At 38.7% G+C, this 19,522-nt stretch overlaps 1 protein-coding gene across 1 annotated transcript in view; it reads left to right on the top strand.

The window, feature by feature from the left end:
* Nucleotides 1-5,840: 5,840 nt before the first annotated feature.
* Nucleotides 5,841-19,522, top strand: part of pkib (protein kinase (cAMP-dependent, catalytic) inhibitor beta) — a 49,902-nt gene continuing 36,220 nt past the window's right edge. The window contains exon 1 of the mRNA XM_041809681.1: nucleotides 5,841-5,939. The gene's annotated coding sequence lies outside the window, so the exon portion shown is untranslated. The remainder of the gene's footprint in view (nucleotides 5,940-19,522) is intronic.

Below are 19,522 nucleotides of genomic sequence, written 5' to 3'. Positions count from 1 at the left end.
AGATGATCAAATTTGTTCACTACAGCTTTAACAGTATATCCAAAGTTCCAAAAAAATATTGTCTACAGTTGAAACCAGAAGTTTACATACACTATATAAAAAGGCACATTAACTTTTTTTTCTCACCGTCTAACATTAAATCAGATTAAACTTTTCCTGTTTTTGGTCAATTGGGATTACCAAAATTTTTTCTATTTGCTAAATGCCAGATTAACGAGAGAGATAATTTTTTAGACATTTTTTAAAATTATTTTCTTGAGAGTCAGAAGTTTACATACATTTCATTAGTATTTGGTAGCATTGCCTTTAAACTGTATGGCTTCTCACAATAGTTTGCAGGAATTTTAGCCCATTCCTCCTGGCAGAACTGGTGTAAGTGAGCCAAGTTTGTAGGCCGCCTTGCTCGCACATGCCTTTTCAGCTCTGCCCATAAATTTTCAGTGGGATTGAGATCAGGGCTTTGTGATGGCCACTCCAAAACATTGACTTTGTTATCCTTAAGCCACTTTGTAACCAGTTTGGCAGTATGCTTAGGGTCATTGTCCATTTGGAAAACCCATTTGCGCCCAAGCTTTAACTTCCTGGCTGATGTCTTGAGATGTTGCTTCAGTATTTCCACATAATGTTCTTTCCTCATGATGCCATCTATTTTGTGAAGTGCACCAGTCCCTCCTGCAGCAAAACAACCCCACAACATGATGCTGCCACCCCCATGTTTCACAGTTGGGATGGTGTTCTCAGGCTTGCAAGCTTCCCCCTTTTTTCTCCAAATGTAACAATGGTCATTATGGTCAAAAAGTTCAATTTTAGTTTCGTCAGACCACAGAACATGTCTCCAAAAATTAAGGTCTTTGTCCCTGTGTGCATTTGCAAACTGTAATCTGGCTTTTTTATGTTTCTTTTGGACTAATGGCTTCTTTCTGGGAGAGTGGCCTTTCAGCCCATGTGGGTACAGGACTCGTTTGACTGTTGATAATGCCACACTCTCACCAGCTTCAGCCAGCATCTTCACAAGGTCTTTTGCTTTTGTTCTTGGGTTGAGATGCACTTTTCGGACCAAAGCACGTTCATCTCTGGGACACAGAACCCGTCTCCTTCCTGAGCGGTATGTTGGCTGGACATTCCCATGGTGTTTATACTTGTGTATAATTGTTTGAACAGATGAACGTGGCACCTTCAGGCATCTGGAAATTGCACCCAAGGATGAACCAGACTTGTGCAAGTCCACAATTCTCTTCCTGATATCTTGGCTGATTTCTTTTGATTTTCCCATGATGTTACACAAAGAAGCAGTGTGTTTCAGGTGTGCCTTAAAATACATCCACAGGTGTGCCTCTAATTAACTCAAATGTTGTCAATAAACCTATCAGAGGCTTCCAAAGACATGACATCATCATCTGGGCTTTCCCAAATTGTTTAAAGGCATAGTAATCTTAGTATATGTAAACTTCTGACTCTCATGAAAATCATTTAAAAAATGTCTAAAAAATTATCTCTCTCATTATTCTGGCATTTATCAAATAGAAATAATTTTGGTAATCCTAATTGACCAAAAACAGGAAAAGTTTAATCTGATTTAATGTTAGACGGTGAGAAAAAAAAGTTAATGTGCCTTTTTATATAGTGTATGAAAACTTCTGGTTTCAACTGTATGTTCAGGGACAAGCTCTCCCAGCTGAATGTGCCTGACTTCACCTGCAGGTGGATCACAGACTTCCTGTCAGACAGGAAGCAGTATGTGAAGCTGGTGAAACATGTCTCTGACAGCAGAACAATCAGCGTCCGCTCCTTCCAAGACAGCATTCTTTCTCCTCCGCTCTTCTCCCTGTACACCAACAGCTGCCTCTCCAGTCACCAGTCTGTCACGCTGACGTTTGCGGATGATGCAAAACCTAAAACCACCCCTGCTTACTGAGCATGTGCACCTCTTTGTTGGTAATTGAAAAATGAGTACCTTTATGAAGCAAACATTTTTAAACAAAGATAAATATTTGATATTATCTTACAGATTTAAACATCTTAAACTTTATATCAAATCTATTATCTCACCTTCCTGGTCATGTGATCATAAAGTGTTGTACATCTAGAACAACTAAAGCAAGTCTTTTAACATCAGAGTGAAAACGTGAAGATGTTCTCTAAGCTGTAATTGTTTTCTTCCTGCCATGAAAGGATTTTAATGACTCGAGTGGCTAGATATGTAACCATGGTAACAAAAAGAGTCTGTTTCTGCAGGTATGAGGAAAGTTCATCCAATAAAGACATACGGAGGGATAAAACTGATGAAGTTTGACCAGAGGAGGCACGCAGAGAGTAAACAGGTGTGACAGTGAAGGTCAGCGGTGAGTTTAGAGCCACGGGGGCCAAACCTCCATCTGTTTGGGTCTGACCTTCTGAAATACAGAGAAGAAAACCAGTGAATAATCAGAGCAAAGAGAAGAGATACTACTTCTAAAGACCCTTATTTCCCTTCAAACCAGGGCAGACTCATTATCACTTTGAAAGTAGGACTATGAGTGGGAATCATAGACAGTATCAACATTAGTCCTTGCCTTCATGATGCTTTGCATGAATTCTTGAATAGGCTTCTTGTTCCTTCTGTTTTCTACAAGAGTAAGACACTAATCCTGATTATTAGAGCAAGTCAGGGAGAGAAATGTCATTAATTCTATGCCTTCTGTTGAGAGGTCAAATTAATATTGTCAATTGTGTTTTTAAGGAGATGGGGCATTTACTATTTTTATTTTATTTACCCTTTATTTAGTCTAATCAGGGGTATTCTCATTAAGATGCAAAAATCTCAAGTCCTGGGTTGACAAAAGCCTGGTAAGTTTCACACATGACCAACAACAGACCAAAGCAAAAAATATGTCAAATCTCTGCCAATGCAGAGCAAGGTTTATCAGAGGCGACCTCCAGGATTAAGGAGTGGAGATTAAGGAATGGCCTGCCTGCAGTCCTGACCCCCCTTTGGGATGAGCTTAGGCATACCAGAGTGACCAACAACCACATTGGCTGACTTGCGACAAATGCTGGTTGAAGAATGGGATGCCATCTCACGGCAGTGTGTGACCAGGCTGGTGACCAGCATGAGGAGGAAGTGCCAGGCTCACGTTACCGTTGTGGATGGGCACACCGATATAAACCATTTGGAAAGTAATGTCAGACATCACAGCTAAGCCATGATCTACACAAACATCAGGACACCAGAAAGTAAAGTAGAGGAAACTGAAATAACAAAGACATAATTACAAAAAGGAAAAATGGAGAAAAATGGCAAAGTGGCAGAAATTAGAGGGAAAATGATGAAAAGTTGTTAAAAAGTGGCAAAATTGGTTAAAATAGACAAAATGGGCAGACAAATAAAAATAAATGGAAAAAATGTGCAGAAACTGATGAAAAGTGCTTTACAGAGGCACAAATAACTTGTACATCAGAACCCAATAATAGCTTGACACACTTTACATCTCAGAAAGGAACTAACTGTTAGCCAGGATGCTAGCACCAATGCTATCCAGCACACATGCATCTGACATCATCAGTAATCACAACTGGGAAGGGCTCATTCACTGGGGTTTTCAGGGGCCCAGCCAACTCTGGGTATGACTGGCTGATGGTGAGTTCCTTTAAAAAAGAAAAAAAAAACATAGCCACTAGGAGAAACATATTTTTCTACTCCCACCATATCACCAGAAGTTCTAACCAGAATCACAAGTACAGTAGAAGCCCCAGAAATAAGGGAAATTGATGAATCAGAGCTGGTTTGTGGGTGCTGTCTTCATATGCTAGCCATTAAAATTACAGTAGAGCCTGAGCATCAGCTGCTGTCTGCAGCAACATGTATAGTTGGATTAAAAATGTCAGACAAATGCTAATAAAGATTCCCTCTCAACTTTATTTAGATTTTACATATAAGGCATTGAGAACAACAACAGCCTCCCTTTATGTTGGTGATTGAAACAGCACATCACTGAACTACCTTTGACACACTGAAGTGGTGTGTTCATGTTTGATGGCAGGTAAAAATGACTAATTTCATCATTTGAGTGAATAAAGAGAGCTAAACCAACACAGAAAAATGCTGAAAATACTAAAAAGCCATCTTGGCTTTGCTGAAAACACAGTTAAATTTGCTTCATCAGTGCTTTTCTGTTTCTATCTTAAGGTGTTAGAATCTATGGCAGACTCATGCCTTGGTTTAACTGTCCCTGTAATGAAAGGAGATAAAGTAAATCATCCATATAAATTAGGACTAAGAACTAATTAATGCCAGATGATGAGATTCCATTAAATGTCAGGTGAAAAGACGATACCATTTCATGATAAGTGAATGTTTAGGTAGTCTCACAGAGCTCCCCTTACCGAGGAGTTAGTGGTACAAACCTTTAAGAGACTACAGCAAGTTAAAACTGGTACACAGGAAACAGAATCAATGTGATTTGAAAATAAAATATAGCCCATTGAACCTGCTTTTAAATCTCGTTTATGACTCACTTTATACGTGTTTGGAATTTTCATCAAAAAATTTAACTTTTTAAAGTGAAATTGATTTTTTATTCATAATATTTTCAAATGTGGGTTTCAGAGCGATGGTTTATGAGTTTGTCCCTCAAATTTGGCCTTTTTATAAGAGACTTTTCAGCTAATGATGCCATCTTTTAAGTCAAAATGATGAGTTTATATCCCATGATTTGGATTTATATGCCATAATTAAAAAATTCTGTTACAACATTTTGAATCCCTGTCTCATAATTTGAATAATTAAAGTCATTAATAGGCTTGCTATCTCAAAATTTTGGCAGTTAAGTCAAACTACTGACTTCCTTTGACCAAATTTGGCTTTTTCATCTTATTTTGAGTTTTTATAACAGTATCAGCTTTTTTTTTTTTTTTTTTACAATTTTGACTTAAATGTCATTATATTGTCTTTTAATGTCATAGTTTCATCTCTGAGTCAGAATTACAACTATCTCAGAATTTCTTATCTCATGATAGTGGTTTTTATATCAGTACCAGAATATTTATCTCATGTTTTGGACTTAAATGTAATATTATTGAGCTCTTAAAGTCATAATTTTGACTATCTCAGATTTTCTGTTTTATTATCATAATTCTGATTTCCTGTTGCTAAATTTTCAATTTTCATGTCATGATTCAGCTGTTTTAATTAAAAATTATGCATTACTTTCTCAAAATTGTGACTTTTTAAAATGACTTTCTACTTTTTGTCTTTTGATATAAACTCTTCATTTCAGAATTTTGACTCTTATGTAATATTATTGATGTTCTATCCACTAATTTCATCTCTAAAAATAATAATCATCTTATAATTTAAATTTGTCGTATAACGATTTTGACTTTTCACACCATATTTAGACTTTCTAAGTACAGTGACTTGCTTTTTAATGATTGTGACTTGTTTTCACCCTGTTCCACTTTTTGTTTTATAGATACTTTAATGTCTAATGTTGACATTACATTATTTTAATTTTTATTATATATTTCGTATCATCTCTGCTCACTTTCCATGTGTTTTCTTTTTCTATCTGGCGGTAGTGAACCTCCATAGCCTACTTTTTCCCTTCTATTTGCAGCAGCTTTTATTTTGAAGGCGTAATCTCTTCTCTGCTCTATCCTCCGTGCTGCGCATGTGCGTCTTGACGCTCCTCCCTGTGTCTGCTGGCGGTGCGCTCACAGTGAAGCGCTGTGCTGTCCTCTCGGTGTGAGTAGTGCTGTGTCTCTCGGGTGAAGAGGTCTGTGAACTGTGATGAGGCAGTGTGATGTGTCAGACCTGCTGACACTCCGCTCTTTCTCCTCTTCTTCTTCTTCTTCTCCTTCTTCTTCGTCCCTGCTGAAGATGGTGGCAGGCGGCTAGTTTTAACTTCGGACTACCTGCTGTGTGGTTTTTTTTCCTCGGTGAAGCGCACAGACATCAGTTGGTAAGTGTCCGTCGTTGCGCACATACAGCTGTCACCTGTACTGCTCCACAGGTAGGACGACAGACTGGCGCGTGCTCCTCTGTGCATCGACTACCCTCTTTGAAAGAAACAGGAATTACTGCAGAAGAAGAAGAAGACCGTAATACATTAGGGGAAAAATTCACTCAGGCATGCTTGACTGCTGCAAGAATATAAATAACAAACGCTTTTGTTTTCAACCAGCCAGCAGTAGTATGTAGGAATGGGCATCATTATTTTTATATTGATTATATTGATAGGCTGCTCCTTATCAGTACAACCACTAATTATTTTCTTATGTTGGTAGCCTTCATATCTTTATTTTGGTAAGAAAAGAAACAAATTACACATCTAATCAGCTATATTTATTCAATATTTTCACCAAAACCTATGTATATTTTATTTTCTTGATGTTACAATCGAACAAATAACATTGTATTTACCTTCACTAATGGCTGTGTTACTGAATGCCACAAACATACCCTAAGAAACTTATGAGGCCTTATTTGATAAGCTCATGATTATCTTTCAAGCTGCCAGTTTCTTTATGGATTTTAACACTGGTTTTATATTTTTAACTAATGGGACTTATAAAGTTTTTTTTCTTTACCATGGCTGATTTTAGTGGAGGATGATTGACCCACAGCAGCAGCAGACAGGGTGACAGAGGTTTTTTCTAGCCAACAGTCAAAGGTACTTACGTATTAATTTGTTTCACAACACTGGTGTGCTCAATTATCGTTGGCTGGTGTTTCAACTGAGTCAGTAATCTTGTTTAAAGCTCTTCTTACGAAATACTTTTACGTGTGAGCCTATCCTGGTTGTACTTGAATTTCACTTTTTGCCATTAATGATTCATCTGAAATAATTTTTTGTCCTTTAGAGTTCTTCGAAATTAATTTTATGTCTATCTTATGTGCTGTTTTCCTAATTCCCCCTTTCCTTATGCTTGTATGTTCTGTTATTGCTGTCTGTTTGAAGCACTTTGAGTTAGAGGAGTTCTATATTTGTAAGAATTCATTTGTATTACAATACTCGATTAGACAGTTGTCTCTGCTCTGGTGATTAGATTTACACCCTTTAAAAGTATTGGACCAGTGAGGCCAATTCCTTTTTTGCTGTAGACTGAAAACATTTAGGATTGACACCAAAAGATGAATATGAAACAAGAGATCAACATTTCAGCTTTTATTTCCAGGTATTTACATCTGGATCTGATACACAACTAAGGAGTTCGCTTTATTTGTAACAGAACACCAAATTTTTAGGTGAGCAAAAGCATTGGAACAGATGGACTTCAAATAGATTAAAGAGAATTAGACTTAATATTTAGTTGTAAATAATTTACTTACATTTACTGCATCAGGCCTCTGACCCACTGACATCACCAAACTTTAACATTATTCTTTTGTGATGCTTTTCCAGGCTTTCACCATAGTCTCTTTCAAGAAATTGTTTGTTTTGGGGGGTTACTCCCTTCAGTCTCCTCTTTAGCAGGTAAAATGCATGCTCTATGGTGTTTAAGTCTGGAGACTGACTTGGCAAGTCTGAAACCTTCCACTTCTTGCCCCTGATGAACTCCTTTGTGGTTTGGGCAGTGTGTTTTGGGTCATTATCTTGCTGCTTGATGAAGGATCGCCCAATCAGTTTTTTCTTTAAACTGACGGACAAAATGTTTCTGTAGACTTCTGAGTTCGTTTATCTGCTACCATCATGTGTTACATCATCAATTAAGAATAATGAGCCCGTCCCAGAAGAAGACATGCAAGCCCACGCCATGACATTACCTCCACTGTGTTTCACAGATGAGCTTGTATGTTTGGGATCATGTGCAGATCCTTTCTCCAGACTTTAGCCTTTCCATCACTTGGGTAAAGGTTCATTTTTGTCTCATCAGTCCATAAAACTTTGTCCCAGAATGTTTGAGTCTTGGTTGTACTTTTTGGTTAATTTCAGCCTGTCCTTCCTGATCTTCTTGCCAATGAGCAGTTAGCATCTTCTGGTGTAGCCTCTGTACTTTTGTTCATGAAGTCTTTTGTGAACAGTAGATGGTGATACCTTCACTCCTGCCCGCTGGAGGTTGTTGCTGATGTCACAAACAGTTGTTTTAGGGTCTTTCTTTACAGCTCTCACAATGTTTCTGTTGTCAACTGCTGCCATTAAATGTCTGTTACTGAGTACACCAGTGGTTTCTTTCTTCTTCAGGTCATTCCTCATGGTTGTATTGCCAGTGCTTGACCAATGGCTCTGATTGATTTTTCATCTTCTCTCAGATTCACAGTTGCTTGTTTTTCACCCATAGACAACTCTCTGTTTTTTATGTTGGTTACACCTCTCAACTGTAAATGCGGTCCACTGGGTCCCCTTCTGGTCAGGATGAGAACAACACTCCATGTAGCAGAGGGGAAAACACTGATAACTAGGGGTGCACCGATCGATCGGCCAAGATCAGTATTGGCGCCGATTTCCTTAATTTTAGGAGATCGGCAATTGGCCGATCCTTGTAAATAAGATCGGTGGATAAGATCGGTTTCATATGCCTCTACCTACTGAAAGGTGAAAACTGAAAGACTAAAGGAACTGATATAATTTAGTAGTTTGGACAGCAATGCTCTAAACTTTTCATTTATATTTGAGAGAACTACCTCATGTGCAGTTAAAACAACAAGTTTGATTTGTTTCACGGATATTGTTCAATGTTATTCAATAAAATAAGATTGGAACATTGAAGGTGTCTGCTTTCAGTTATAAAAAAATCGGTATCGGCAAAAATCGGAATCGGCAGGTCAGGCTTTCTTAAAGATCGTTGATCGTTGATCGGCCAGAAAATTGCTATCGGTGCACCCCTACTGATAACTCATGACCACAAAACAAAAGTAAACTGCACAAAGCTGGCAAACTTGATAGGAGTGTTGGTGTTGGAAGATGATCAGAGTGTATTTTGTTAATCAGAGCCTGAAACTGAACAAATGGCGGGGCAAATGAGCAAGTTACGTGCTATATGTAAACTGTTTGTTTTTATTCATCAGGGCTTTATTAACAGAAATACTGTTGTTATTTTGTTTTTTGCTACGTTCATGATTTATATTGTTGGCTGAGTTAAGTATTGAAATAGGGCGTGTCAATGAAGTGTTCTTGTCAAAATATTTGTTTACAGAATTAATACATTTGCACCACTTTGTGTTGAAACTAAGAAATGCAATACAGTCAAGCACAGCTAAATGTCCTATGAGGACCATATTTCATTTTGTTTACAATTTGTGGTTGGCCAGTTAAAAATGGAACCTGGGCCACAGTTGGGCCGTAGTTTGGACACCCTTGATTGTAACATATCAGACTTGACAACCGTATCGACAATCTCAAAGTTATTGATTATCAGGTTATAAAAAGTGCAGAAACAGGTCCTTATTATGGAGCGACTGAACCCCCCTGGCTTCAGTGATGCCACCCCCAGAAAGAAGATGCTCAAACCAGGCTGCTGGCAGTCAGCTCCAGCCGTCTACCTGTCACCTCCATATGGGCTTACAGCATTGTGTGCATCAGCTGTTGGCATGAAAATGTCACCTACTCCCTACAGAGAGCTCGATGGCAGCTGGATTATCTGCTTTGGTTTATTAAGAAGTGCGTAAACAGTGACCTTCAGATGGTGATTGTGACTTGGGGAGAAACCGTATCATCAAATCATCAGACACAGGGAAGATTACTGATGCAAATGTTAAAACTTTGATGAAAATCTGCGTTGTAATATTAAAAAAACCCAATGATAGTTGTTATTTCAATCTAAAAGGCCTGTTTGACTTCAGAGATCATGCATGAGAGTTTTAAAAGTTGCTTTTGTTAGAAATAGTATGTAGTGTAGTGGTTTTTCTCTGGTCTAGCCTTAAGGCTCTCCACCACTTCCTTCATAAGAAAAATGTGACCCAAATTTCTGAAAGTTTACAACCACTGACATTCAATGAAAAATGCTGCAGTTTGGACCTTAAATGGACTTACGTCTTTATCGTAAGAAAACCAGCTTTGCTCTACTAGAAAAGTGGTCAAGACATTGAAATATTGGCATTATACTTGGAAAACAGAGTAAATAAAAGTCTGGATGTCCACTTAAGGCTTCTATACATCCTGGACTTTTGCAACATTTGGCAAAAATATGAAAACAGCTCTGTGACCCACTTTCTAGTCCATATCCAAACCAGTAAGAACCACTAATTCAGAGCCAAGACTGGAACGGATGGTTGGTATTTTCAGGACCTAGTCAGTTCTTTAAACCTGTTAACTTGAGTCCTAAAATAAGACGAAAGTTGCGTTATAGGACCCTGAAACACTAAAGTGTGCAATGAAATGAAATCATGTAAATGTATTTGGCTGACATGCAACATTAGACTGACAAAATTTTAAAATCTTTGCCTTCTAAATGAGCATTTTCCATCTTTTGAGCAGCTTTGTACGATGATGATACAGCTATTATGAACCAATAAACAACTTTTAACTATCTTGTTTGTTGACAACACTAAGAGCCTCTGGTTCAAAGTCTGCTTGTTAATAACAGGGGTTATACTTCTGCTTTTTATAAGCAGAAGTTTTCATATGGTGAGAATCATGACACCTTGTTGCTTTAGTAAATAGTAAATCTGCCCCAATTTTAAAACTTCTTGGTCTTGTAAACAAAAAGGAAACTCACCTAGAAACAGCAGAAGAATCCAAGCCCTGAACAGGAGTGGACAGTTAGGAGAGAATAGGCCTGCACCATATGAGGACATTATGCAGCATGCAGTAACATACAGTTTAATATTGTGACAACAACATAAAGTACGAAAGATAAACGATACTGGGGAGTGAATATTGGCTGATCTTTATGTTTTACACAACAACTGTCTTTGTGATATGTCACCCCTGAATCAAAAAATGTCCAAAAGCAAAATTTTTCCCCCCTTGATTGCCTCCTATCAATCTAAGAGTAGCTGAAAGCTCCTTTGGTTTTCTGTCTAAGTCCAGCGGGTAATATGCAGAGGAGGGAACCTAGAAATGTCTAATCATTTGATTTGATTTCAATTCTGGGGCCATGATCCTGATCCTATGATCCTGACTCATAATACAAAAACTGTTTTATTTAAAAGGAGGTGCCTGTTTTAGGATCTTCTCCAGTTTGCTATGCAAAAGAATCTGCAAATTATGATTAAACATCAAAAAGCTCCATAAATCTTGTGTTTGAAATGATACAGCTTTGATATTTTGGTGCCATGCCAAAACCTCCTATCTTTAAAATCACTGCTTTTCAGTGAATGATAAAACACTGTATTTGATTACAAATTTAACACTGGATGGTCCTTGTCAGCATGTTTGTGGCACTTTTTGTTTTAATGTTTGTTAAAACCCAGTGACCAATGCAAAATGTGACTAATAGCACTAAACATCATGAAAAATGGAGATACAAGGTTTTTGCCTGATGCCAGCAATTTGTAACATTTTTACTAGCTTATTTTAAAATTTTCTTTAAAACAACATTTTTTATGTTTAACTTTGCAGAAGACATTTACAACTAGAATGGCCGTCTGAGGCGGCAGACGCCTAAGCAGCGCCACCTAGGAACTTGCGCTCCCATTGATTACTATGCTGTTCAAAATTCGAAGTCCGAGAAAAACCTTTCTTGAGTTATCTTGTACACATACAAACAAACAAAGATACAGAACCCTTTACATAACCCCCTGCCAATTTCATCGGCGTGGGTAAAGATACAGTTTGTGGGTTTAAGCTTGTTAACTAATGGCTGTGTAACAATGGCTGCATAGCTGCTGCGTAAAGGCTGCGTCACACCTTGGTTTTCATTATGGCATGCATGGTTACAAGTCCTGTGACCCTGAATGGGATTAGTGTTGTAGATAATGGATGGATGCATGTTAAAAAGTGCAGACAGGGCCTCACATGTCTGGTATGTGCAGCTCACATATCAAGAAACCTGAGAATAGAGGGCTCGCCTATTTTACCACCTCACATCTCTCAGCCAGAATAGACAGGAAAAGTGTTAAAAAAGATCCATATTTACTAGTGCTGGGCAATTAATCAAGTTTCAGTTTCATTATCATAAATATAAGGTAGTCTTTTCACTTATTTATCTTCATTTATTTCTCTTTTCCTAAAATGTTTATAGTTAAAGTCTGTTAAATGCATGTGATAAAGGTAAAACATCATTGTGTAATTGTATTTAATATTCATGACTTCAGTCAATCAAAATAATTAATTATGATTTTTGCCATGATCTAGCAGCCCTAATATTTACCTTTTTTTTGCAGACATTTTTGTCCACATTGGTATGTCACAGCCAAGATAAACACAGTACTGTTCCACTTCTGGCTTTTATGCTTTTCAAAGTTAAAGCCCAGTTTGACACTTATGTATAAAAAACTAATTTGTACAAAATGCTTTAATTAATTTTTCCCAGTTAAGTTATAAGATGAACCATGGTTCTCGTAGGGAGATTAATTGAGGTAAAACTCATGCAGAAAGGCAGGACTGTGACCGCAGGAACAACAGGGGTACGCACCTGGTATAAAAGCCTTAATGGTGTGAGCTGGAGCTGTTAGCTCAGCAGTATTTATCAGAAATTTGTTTTTGAACCATATGGTGTGATCAATAGTCTTAAGGGGCTGCATGGCAGTGTAGTGGTTAGCACTGTTACAGCAACAAGGGTCCTGGTTAAAATCCCAATCTGATTTGAATGTTAATTGGTGACACTAAATTGCCCGTAGGTGTGACTAGGAGTGGATCTGGATGCTGGCAGGTATATAATGCCTGAAGACATTACTCATAGACTGGCCTTCACCAGTGCTTACCAGTGGTCTAATCACAAGGCTTGCTGCCCATTACATTTTGAAGGAGGTGCAGGGTTCAGGGCTACACTGGGGCAAAGCTACAGCATAGATTCAATGCAGATGTGTAAATAAGGCATTAGGCAGCAGGAGCATTGTTTCCTGTTTTCCACTTTTTGTCTTAGACTGAAAACCAGAGCCCATTTTTCTGCATCTTCTGCTTATGTGGTACCACTTTTAAAATTCTGCTCAACTGACAGCCCAGATTTAAGAAAAGACTATATTTCCAACAGTGAAAAACCTCTCAAAGACAACTGTCTCTAAAGTAAAAATGGCACGCAGTATGTGTCTCTGTGTTCTTTTTTTTGGGGCCTCCATGTCCTTATCCTTTGGAGAGCAACTATTCCCATTCAGACGAGTGCCAAATCCACGTGTGCAGAGGCCCTTGATCATGCCTCAGTCTTTCAGCTTTGAGTGGATGTGGAGCAGAAAATGTAAAACACCATCAGGATGTCTGTCTGCGTGGAGTTGGTATAATCCTGGTTTTCATGAATACCCTTACATTGTCAAATAGGGAAATGAAGCCTGGCTTCACAGGAGTACCAGCAGCTCTTCTCTATTTATAATATTCATTTTAGCTTCAAGGCTCTCCCTTTAATTTAGTGATTTCACCCTATGTTAATTACACATCCATGAGGTCATTCTAGGAGACTCTCTCATTTCTTGGCTTCAGTTCATCTGCGGGTTGCTGGGATGTTTCTGCTGAGTGATGCATCTGTCACTTAACAGTGTCTGATATATGTAGATGTAATTTAACTTTCATCTGTTTTGTTAGTTAGGCAGATGGTTGAATTTTATGGCACATTTCAGTTAGAAGTGCTTCACATAAGACAGCAAGACAGCATGATAAAGAGCAGGAGAAAAGAGTAGAAAAATGCAGCAAAAAAGAAACTAAACTCATAAGACAACTTAAAAATGAATCAGATAAATCCAGCTCTGGATATAGCATGGAAAATGAAGCAGTGGGGGCAACCGTAGCATACGCCATAGGCCTACATAGCCCTGATCTTTATGCGGAAGCTTATGAGCTCAGTTGTATCTCCTCAACCATGCTGCTACACGCTGCAAAGTCCAGGTGGGCGGAGTTTGATGCAGAGCACTGAGCTTGAACTCGACACAGATGGGGGCACAAGACATGGATAAGAACAGAAGTGCAGCTTCCATTAGCATGTCACTCTTTATTTTGTAGCAGTCTTTAATGTACCATCCAGTGTTTAGGCAGCGATATACAAGTCATGTCTGTTACAGTGGCTTTGGCATGACGGACACGATGACAGACACATCCTGACGTCCTGTTACAGTTATAAGAATTTCCCTGGCTTGAAAGCTGTTGGAAAAATCTGATATATTGTAAGAACTCTATTGAAATATATGTAACATATGAGGAGTCATCGTTTAAGAAATATAGATATTTCAGTACCAAATTTTTACATATTGTAGCTATCAGATGTGCGTTGCGTCACTGCTGCTTTGAGCATCATGCTGGTGTATCTGTGACAGCAGCAGCATCCTGTTTAGCCTTAACTTGCATGCAAATGGCCCTCAAAATATATATAACACAGGGGGGTAATTTCTTAAGAAATATAGACACTTCAGTGCTAAATTTCTCCATATTATAGCTTTCGGATGTACCTTGTGTGACTAAGTGCTGCGTCGAGCATCATGCCGGTGTATCTGTGTACTGTATCTATGAGGCTTGTTAAGCCTCAACTTGCATGCAAATATTGCACATCCTGTGCGTATGTGCACATCACTACTACAGTTGTAATATGATGTTCGCTCAGCCTCAATCCAGACTTTTGAAGGAATTCAGTTTTTATCCTGGTATCTTGCGTAAATGTCTTTATCATGATTGTGAATTAATTTTCTTTTTTACAACATCATAAAATGTAATCAGTTGATGAGATGGTTTCAGTGCCCTCCATGTGTCATCTTTAACATCAAACATGATAAGGAACCATGGATAAAAAATAAGATCAGTGCAGCTTCTGCACTATCTTATGATCACGTTTATCTAGATCTATGCATCAGTATGTTATTATAACAAATAGGAGTTCCAATCATGCTGTTTCAGTGTTCCAGTGGTCCCATGACTATATATAATCATGAGACCAGTCAGTGAGTTGTATTCATAGACTGTAGAAAGAATTGGACAAACCCTTTTTGACATCAGCTGTCTGGTTACAATAGGCGGTTTCAAAAAGCTCTTGAAGCCAATCTGTGGCGGCGTCAATATTCGGTCTCAACCGAACTTTGGGTCAACCTAATGGCCCGCCCACTAAGCACGACTTCCTGTCAGCTAGCTAGCTAGTCTGGTAGACGGAAACGTAGCTTCTGCCTGTCGAGCTATCTGTCAATCAAATGAGACACAACAATCAGTGCACAGAGAGGTTTTTCCGAAATATAATGTAAATGATCGTGGAACAAAAAAAATTCAACCCCCGTGCAATGAGAGCACATGAAGACATTAGCTAATGAGATACGTTTGGTTTTTTGAACCAGGCTGTAAACCAGTTTAGTTCTAGTGTAAAAAACAGCTTTTAACAGGTGTCCAGACAGGACTTCTGGTGTTCCTGCAGCCAGCTTCAAGTGGACAATCGTATTGTATTTTTTTGTGCTTCTGCATTGGCTTCATTTTCAGGACTGGAGCTTGCCGCTTAGTTGTGTCAAACATTAAAGGTTTTATTTGATCTTCTTTATGGAAAGTGAAGGAGTTTGCTCACACTCGGAGCCGTTAGCCAACTGAATCATCTTATTTCCCGTCATCTGTTCTCCTTCGTCCTCCTGCTCTGTCTCTGACATCGAGCTACATGTCACTGTGAGTTAACACAGACGTTGGCAGACAGATGATGACAAGGTACCGGGTGCCCTCTACCCAACCATTCTGATCCCGAGGTCCCAGAGGTGCCTGACGTGACCTACTGCTCGATTCTTTATGACCAGTGTGCGTCACTGAGTCTTATCTTTATCTTTTATGAGGAACAAAGGCCGGGTCTGTGATCAGTAAACAGGTATCTCCTGACCTATAAAAATCTGTTTAATCTGCAGTGAAGTGGACACTGAGCAGCTTAATGTAGCTCTCTGTTAAACACTTTTCTCCTATGAAAGAACCTCAACAGGCTCTGGCCAAAATGTATATGTGTTATGCAGCATGTTTAAACACCTCAATGCAGGGACCCATCACACAGCTTAAAATGAACAACTTTAACAAAGCAGAAGTAAGAAAGAATGTGTTTTAAGAGTCACCTTGCTGTACTTTTGACTCTAGCAGGCTTATTTCCAAAATGCCTCAAAGGGAGACTTTCATTTGATCACAGATCCTCATTTTTCCTCGCCGCTCCTTTCAACACCACAGAAAGTGAACAATCTGATCTACCAAAGTCAAATAAAACTTGATTTAAACAACACAAAACACAAGACTTGCATTGGCATGACATAATATACTCATCCCATTAGACTTGTTAAAATCATAGTTTTCCTCTCTAGAGTAGGTCTTGGTGGTGTTACTTCCAGCATGTTCCCACTGTTTAAATGTGCTAGTTGCAATATACAGTGCATTCTGAAAGTATTCAGACCCCCACTCCCCCAGTCCTTGCTGCTGAAAAACACCCCCACAGCATGATGCTGCCACCTTCATGCTTCACTGTTGGGATGGTATTGGGGAGGTAATGAATGGTTCCTGGTTTTCATCCAGACATAATGCTTAGAGGAAAAAGTAGGTGTTAAAAATGCATCCTGTACACATGAATTGTTTTATTGTATCAGAAAAAGTCAAATAGTACTGGCCCTCTTAGTCTCCATGGAGACTTTTAACGGTTATTAAAAAAGTAGGAAACAGTTATTTGGAGGGCAGATGGCCTAGTGATTAGGTTACACCCCATGTACAGAGGCTGTAGTCCTTGAATCAGGTGGCCCTGGTTCAAGACACCTGTTGCTCTATTCCTGCATTCCATTTCCCCTCCGTCTCTTTCTGATTTCTAACACTATCCACTGTCCTATCCAACTTAAGGCTAAACGCCCAAAACGGAATCACCACAACGCCCTTTTTACATCAGTCTACCTTGTTAATTCTATAAAGAGAAAGAAAAATGCTCCTTACTTTTGAATTGTCTGTTTTTGTAGTAAGATTAATGGCAGCCAACTGATGTCTGTCACTTACAATTTCACCACCCAGGACCAAATCCAATTCCCATTGATTGCTGGGCCTGGCCACTTTGAAGATAGAAGCAGTAATTTCCTGGGCCAAATTCCAGTCATTCATTATTCCTCTGTATTGACCAGTGACCTAAAGAGTTTAGCCCAAGCTGGTGCCTCTGTCAATCCCATTGCCCTTTACAGTGACCTATAGCTGCTTTTATCTTTCTGCCATTAAAACATGCTGCTCAGTCCTCTGGCTGCCCGTCACTGGAGGATGTATATACAACAGTGGAAATGTAGAGGATCACAATGTATGGTGGCCCTGAGGGTCAACTGTTTTAACATTTTAATAAACATAAAAATCTTTTTTATAAACACAACAATTTTAAACCAAATGTTTCACAATAAGCGAGAATATTTCACAAAAGGCCAAAAATATTTCATGGAACCAAAGACATTTCACAAGGTGTTTGTTTTAATAAAACAAAAATATTTTACAGCAAATCACTTTTGTAAAAAAACAAAAAATATTTCACTCAACAGGGTTAAAATTGTGAGCTGGCATTTTTTTTGGCCCATTTTTACCTTAAACTTGTTATATTACATGGAGAAACCATACCCATCTGTATAGCCTAGCCGCACCAAGCTCTTTCTGTTTGAAGGAGCAATGCTCATTTAAACCAATGGAGGTCAGTGCCGCTACTCTCTCCCAGTACTTTATACAACCCAATTCAAAAAATGCAGCAATATCCCTTTAAATTTACAACTTTTCAAATTTGGAGATAATGAGTTTTTCCCTCATAATTTTCAGACTTTTTAATCAGAAAATTTAAATGTTTTTCTTTTAAATTTCTGACTCAATAAACTCAAATATTCTGAGTTGGTTTCCTGTAAATTTAAGACTTTATAAAGTCAAAAATAATTTGGTTGTTTTTCAAAAAAAAAAAAAAAACATTCTCTTTACTGGTTTGTTTTTTGTAGTGGCTCTAATGGGCTGCTATGAAAAACGTTTCGTGAAAGACAAAAATTATGAAACATTTTTAGCAATTCAGCATTTCGTTTTTTCAAAAAAAATTTTTTTTGGCATGTTAAAATATTTTTGTGAATATTTTTCAATATACCTAAATATATTTTGTTGAATGTTATTTCATGTGTAGTTTTTTTCATGTTAAGGGACTTTTTTTTTTAGAGTTGACCTTCAGGGCCACCATAGTGATGGGAACCAAAGGGGCATGTTCCCTCTGACCTCAGCCCCTCTGTGCCTATTTTTCTCCCAGCAGCCAGGCTCGACCAGAGGCTCGGGGGTGTCAGCTTAGCTCAGTAGCCATCCCCCAGCATGCCTCTGCTCGGCTCTTTAGGGAAGGCCTGTGGCTCGTCATTGTCCTCTCCTGTCAGCCTCTCCATACTGATTAGATGAAAAATGGAACAGTAGGTGAGGTGGGCTGGTTCCTTCATGCAAACAAAGGCTTTATTGTAATTCCCATGGCATGCTCTCCACAGATCAGTGACCTTTTCACTGTATCGGACCAAACAATAGAATCAGCTGCTCTGCTTCCCTCTCAGTAATTACAGCGTGGAATCCCGTCTGCCCCAGAAACCAGCACGGCATCTCCAAACGCTGTCAGACATCATCGGTCTGTACAGCTCATCCTTTTGATTGGCAAATGGAGAGGCAGTAAGAGGGTGTAAGGTGCAATGGCTGTTTAAATTGTGTTTCAAAGGGACTATTAAACATGTTTTTTAAATGAAGAAGCTCTTTACAGGGAGCTGCACCTGGCTGCTTTGCACATTAGCATCTTTAAATGGCAACAAGAGGGACATGTTTGAATATGTGAGTGTCATCAGCCACTGATCAAAATACTCCAGTCTCTAGTGATGATGAAAATCTGATTTTCTGTTCATTTGTTCAGTCAGGAGGGAATAGAGTAGAGCTTTGATGGCAAAACACTGCTGCTTGGATACTACAGCACAGATTTAAGCTGCTTTAATCAGTATTTCTGTAGAAACAAGGAATCAAATTACAGTGACATGTCAGCTGTACGCATCCTTTTGTGAAATCCACAAACAGTTGTTACCAAAATCTTGCATCCTTTAGATTTTTAGCCTTTGTAGCTTATTGTGTAGGTTCTCTGGCCTGCAGCTCTGCTTTTCACACCCGATTTCAAGCAGCAGAGATGAGCTTTCTCCCATTACAACAGCCTAAAAGATTTGGTACACTTCCTGCTTAGCAATAAATAACAGCTACACAAAGTTAGCAAATAGCTGATAAACAGTGCAACGAAGCAGCAGCCTCAATGGGCACCATTTTAAAGTGCTGGTTTCCAATGTCTCAAAAATTAGATTAGATTTCATTTTTATAGTCTGGGAATTATGACTGGGTTCTTTGCAGATGTCGTTATGTCACAGCAAAGAACTCCAGATGGGGGTCAGGAAGTGATTACAGAGAAGTGCTATCAATAAGCATGCCAAAGAGCAAATTGTGAAAAAGGCAGTCTTGAATTACTTAAAGGGCTTGAAATTGGGACACAATCAGGCTAAAAGGTTTAAAAAGCTCACTGAGAAATG

This window comes from Cheilinus undulatus, linkage group 16 (assembly GCF_018320785.1).
Source record: "Cheilinus undulatus linkage group 16, ASM1832078v1, whole genome shotgun sequence".
Taxonomy (NCBI): Eukaryota; Metazoa; Chordata; class Actinopteri; order Labriformes; family Labridae; genus Cheilinus; species Cheilinus undulatus.
Note: the sequence above shows the minus strand (reverse complement) of the source record. Positions and strands in the feature narration are given on the sequence as shown.